General features: G+C 41.3%; 1 long non-coding RNA gene across 1 annotated transcript; it reads left to right on the forward strand.

Annotated features, from left to right (window-relative positions):
- The first annotated feature begins 204 nt into the window (after window positions 1-204).
- On the forward strand, window positions 205-4,908 carry LOC139664773 (uncharacterized). The gene is made up of 3 exons (XR_011696850.1): window positions 205-279; window positions 2,304-2,416; window positions 4,260-4,908. It is a non-coding gene; the product is annotated as an uncharacterized lncRNA (long non-coding RNA).
- Window positions 4,909-5,506: the final 598 nt, after the last annotated feature.

Raw genomic sequence — 5,506 nt, forward strand, 5'->3', positions numbered from 1 at the left:
TTTCTTATTGATTCTCTCTCTCTCTCTCTCTCTCTCTCTCTCTCCCCCTCTCTCTCTCTCTCTCTCTCTCTCTCTCTCTCTCTCTCTCTCTCTCTCTCTCTCTGTGTCTCTCTCCCTCTCTCTCTGTCTCTGTCCCCCCCCCCCCCTCCTCTCTCTCTCTCTCTCTCTCTCTCCCCCTCTCTCTCTCTCTCTCTCTCTCTCTCAGGTCTGTTGAAGTTCTGTACTGTTGGGTTTTGTGGAATCGGCAGTCTGGTCGACTTCATGTTGATCGCCATGCAGGTGAGTGAGAAACCAGTCAGGTACTGGTTCAGACTGGTTCAGACTCCCTGAGGCCCTCAGAGAGCCATGATTTAAACTCCAAAACACTTACACTCCACATTAGCTGTATGTTGCTTACTCACACACACACACACAGACACACACACACACACACACACACACACACACACAGCCTCTTGTTTCCTGTCCTCTTTAAGAGTGACATTCATGATAAAGAGTTCCTCGTTTCCCGGAGGGTCCATTTCAGCGTGGCACGAGGCGCCGGAGCCTCATATTTTAGCGGCTAACTACCCGGCGGTGAGAGCGGCGCCGAGGCTGATGAATAAACAGGCGGCGGGCGTCTGATTATTATTTACCTCCATCCATCCTGCGGCGCGGCGGCTCGCCGGCCCTCAGGATGAATGATGCCGCTGGAAGTTTCTAATGGACTCCGAGAGCGCAGGAGGAGGGAGATAGACGGATGGATGGAGGGGGGAGGGGGGGAGGGGGGAGGGGGGGGACAGATCGGCCGCCGCCGCTTCCTGTTGAGGCGTTTTAGATAATAGAGGCTGGACATCCATCAGCAGGAGGTCTGCTGCGGCCAACAGGGACGGACAGATAGATGGATGGACGGTCCGTCTCACCCTGAACTCACAGCGAGGAGGAGGAGGAGGAGGAGGAGGAGGAGAGCGCTTGATTTCCAGACCTGTTGCAGCTGCAGCTGCAGCACTGCAGTCCTGAAGCTGCTGCAGTCTGTTCTGGTCTGTTCTGTTCTGGTCTGGTCTGTCTGTCTGTTCTGTCTGTTCTGTCTGGTCTGTCTGGTCTGGTCTGCTGGTTGTTGAGTCTGTCTACATTTTACCTCTGAAGTGAACAATTATCTAGTTTTGCTTATTTTTCCATAAACAACTCAAGTTGTTCTGTGAGGAACATAAATGTTCCTCACAGGAACATAAATGTTCCTCACAGGGTTCTTAGTGAAGCTCTGCCTCAGTCAGCTGAGCTCAGCTCCAACATTTATTGTTGAGCTGAGTTTCCGTCTAGAGTTTCCGTCGTCGTATTTGCTTTGGATTTTTGTTCGTGTTTTTAAATTTTGAAATGGTTTCTGAAGTCGCGGCACGTTTCTCTTCTCCGGGTCAAACCGACCGGACGATCAGGACGGATTCAGGGAAACACTGAAAAGATGTGAGCCGCTGTCTGTCCTCAGTGCACAGGTCTGAGTCCAGGTCAGGGTCAACCTTCAAGTCTGAATCGAGTCACGAGTTCTACAATACTGTCTGTTTTTTTTTTATTATTTTATTTAGCACGAAAGAATAATTCAAGCAAAATATCCATAATGTATACCAACATCATAAAGAGCATGTGCCTGGAAGACCAAAGAAACCCAGAGGGCTTATGGAGCGTCTCCCTTAATAACAATCATACATAATTACAATATAGTGCAATGAAACCCCAAAAAAGTTTAGAAAGAACAAAACAATATAAACAAATCAGTAGAGTATCTCCATTTTATTGCTTTCTTGTGTTTTGGCACACACTTTTATTTAAAGTTCCATCTGTTTGTAATTGTATCTTATTAATTGTATTTTTTTTTTTTGTAGTTGTACTTGTTTATCTCTTGTATTACCTTTTATTCCTATTTTTTATTTTTTTTAAAATTCGGCACACACTTTTATGTAAAGTTGGATCTGTTTTTAATTGTATCTCTGTTTGTTCGTGTGTTTTTAGTTGTACCTGTTTGCCTCATATATTACCTTTTATTCCTATTTTCTATTATATACTGTATATTTTTATAATGTATTTTTATTTTTCTTCTATTGTATGTAAAGCACTTTATAAATATTGTTTTTATAAAAGTGCTATACAACTAAAGTTATTATTATTACTAATACTGTTAAATAAATAGGGGGAAAAGTAGAAAATGAGTAAAAGAATATTAAAAGAAACCGAAAAGAAAAGGAAAAGCAGAGTAAAGGAATAAAGAGAGAAAACAAAAACAAAAAAATGTAATAGTAGTAACAGTCAGCTGTTGTGTGTTGCGTCTGCAGATCGTCGGTCCGTCTGACGGGTCGAGTTACATCGTGGATTATTACGGCGCCCGGCTCACCAGACTGTCCATCACCAACCAGACCTACAGGAGGACCCAGCTGTCCCCCTGAAGGTACACACACACACACACCTGACACACACCGGACACACACACCTGACACACACCTGACACACACCGGACACACACCGGACACACACCAGAAACACACCGGACACACACCTGACATTTCTTAAGATAGATCTTAAGAATCTATCTAATAATCTAAGAATATATCGAAGATAGATCTTAAGAAATGACATAAGAGGAAATTTTAGGAAGTTCTTAAGAAGGCTCTTCAGTGCAATTCCTCAATATTTTCTTAGTAACAGTCTCATTTCTTACGAATTTCTTTAATTTTCCTACTTAAGAACTTCTCAGAATAGGGCCTGAATTAATTCTGGTTAATAAACTTTAGGCTTACTGCCACTGAGGCTAGGAGACAAGGCTAGGAGGCTAGGAGATAAGGCTAGGAGGCTAGGAGACAAGGCTAGGAGGCTAGGAGACAAGGCTAGGAGGCTAGGAGACAAGGCTAGGAGACAACCCAAAGTGCTTCCATCTACAAAACAATTGGGTAAAAACCTATTTAGAGCAACTAGAGCAAAGATTTAAACATTGGTTGCTGTTGGTAACTGTAAAATTTGCAGCTTATTTCCAACAGACATGAGACAGAGGCCTACCTGGCCCTACACCAAATAAAGCTTTACAATAAATGTTCATCTTAATGTTAGGTGTAGGGGAACCTATGAAGACTTTGAACTATAACCTACTTGTCTAAAATGTGTTTAAATATACAGTATGATATTAGAGGTTTACCTTTTCACTGTAGGAGTTTTAAGACAAAAATCAAGAACAAATTTGACAACTTTCATTTCAAGAATACCATTTATTCCTAAGTTTTTTCTTAGGAAGAAACATAAGAAAGTTAAGAAAATATATAAGAACTGTTTTTGAGAATAGCATTTTTTTCCAATTTTTTTTTTCTTAAGACTAAAGTTAAGAAAGAAAGGGCACTTGAGAAGATTTTTTTTCTTCTTTCTCTTGAGAAAAAAATGGACTGGACCTGTTTTTACCTTGGAAGGAAGTTATGTTTGTAGTATTTGGTTGAACAGAGTAATGTTCAGATAGACTGCAGTGTGACAGACAGTCAGCTGAGTCTCATCCAGCTGCTTCATACTGAACACTGAGAGAAACGTTTCAGTCCAGTGAAGAGTTTAACAGCTGGAGAACGTTCTGACATGTAAAATATGTAGGAAATCTTTTCCTGCAACCAGTTCTGAACCTGCAGAACAGGACAGGGGTTAGCTGTCTGATGAGTGAAACCTCACATTTCAAGGTTACACACACACACACACACACACACACACACACACACACACACACACACACACACACACACACACACACACACACACACACACACACACACACACACACACACACACACACACCTCCACTAGGGAGAGAGTAGTTAAATATCAGAGTGTGTAAAGTCAACTTTAGACAGGTTTCTCAAGGAGGAGAGAAGTTAAACTCTCTCTCTCTCTCTCTCTCCCTCTGTCTCTCCTCTCTCTCTCTGTCTGTCTCTCCCTCTCTCTCTGTCTGTCTCTCTCTCATGCATGTGTGTAGATAAAGGAAAAGGAAAGAAAATGGTAATAACAATAAAATCTGGTAACGACAATAAAAGTAAAGTATAAAACTGAACATAAAAATATGAACAAATAATTAAATACACAAATGGGTTATGTCTCTCTCTTTCTGTCTTTCTCTGTCTCTCTCTCTCTGTCTCTCTCCCTCTCTCTTTCTCCCTCTGTCCCTCTCTCTCTCTCTCTGTCTGTCTCTCTCTCCCTCTCTCTCTGTCTCTCTCCCTCTCCCCCTCTCTCTCTCTCTCTACCTCTCTCTCTCTCCTATTCAACAGATGCTTTATTGACATCAGGACTCTGTGCATCACCAAGAGAGAAGATGATTCACCACAGAACAAGAAGCAACACAACAGATCAGCTGTTTACAATGACAATATTCAATATTATATACTATCTACAGGATGTTGTAGATAGTATAGTATAATAGTATAATGCCAATTAGATATTGTAGACGGTGTGTAATGTCTAATTGATATTATATACCGTCCTATCTACAGTGTTATTCTTTATTCTGTATTGTTGTCCATCACTGTGACAACATTCAACACATTTTACAGTTAAAGTTACAGTTAAAGCACACTGACTCTTCTGACTGGATGAACAACATGAACAGCAGGATTTAGATTTAGGATTTGAGTCCCGGTGGGTTTTGGGCTCGAACAGAAGCCGACAAGCTGTTGATTAAAGGCAGTAAATACAGTTATAATTATTATTTCCTCGCATGCTTTTGAAAATCTTACAGCACTGGTTTGTACAGAGATTGGGTGAAGGAAACATCAAGGTGAAATATTTCTGTTCTGAGATTGAAAACAAACCAGGTCAGTGGAGCTTCGTTTGGATTCTCCAGTGTTAAACTGCAGGTTCATCTGATTTATTTAGTCAAAGTGAGTCAGCTGTTTGTCTTCATCATATAGAGAGTCTAAGCCCCTCCCCCTCCGCTGTCCCCCATGGGACCTTATTTCAGAAAAAATCTGTACGGTAGTCAACGGCGAGAGACAAATAATTGTTTGATCCTGTTTGAATTGTGCCATGAATTACACATATGATGTTTTGTCAATTTAAAAGATAATTTAGCAAGTCAAGAAAGTGTCAGTTTGTGGTAAAACAGTAAAGTAAAGTTTAGTTTAGTGTTTCAGGCTCAGTGAACTACATCTCTGTCTCACCGACACCAACATGAAGGAAACATAGGAAACACACAGCATGGCGTTAACGTTAGCCCCCACTGTACTGAAACTATCCTAAACCAGTTTAAATCCGTTCTTCCTGTCTACCTTCCAGGTTGTGTATAATACTCCTGCTGTCTGAGAGGGACTGAGCTTCAGGCTCTGGGAGCTTGTGGAGAGAGAAAGTTATGATGTCACTTACGACACTTGTGGGTGTGTCGTCTTTCTAATTACGTATTTTCACAGTCTGATACTTCAACAGTTTTACCACAAACTGACACTTTCTTGACTTGCAAAATTATCTTTTAAATTGACAAAACATCATATGTGTAATTCATGGCACAATTCAAACGGGATCA

Source organism: Centroberyx affinis, unplaced genomic scaffold, assembly GCF_046629955.1.
Source record: "Centroberyx affinis isolate AG114_WGS23_722 - 3 ecotype Tasmania unplaced genomic scaffold, CSIRO-AGI_Caff_v1 ptg004370l_1, whole genome shotgun sequence".
Lineage (NCBI taxonomy): Eukaryota > Metazoa > Chordata > Actinopteri > Beryciformes > Berycidae > Centroberyx > Centroberyx affinis.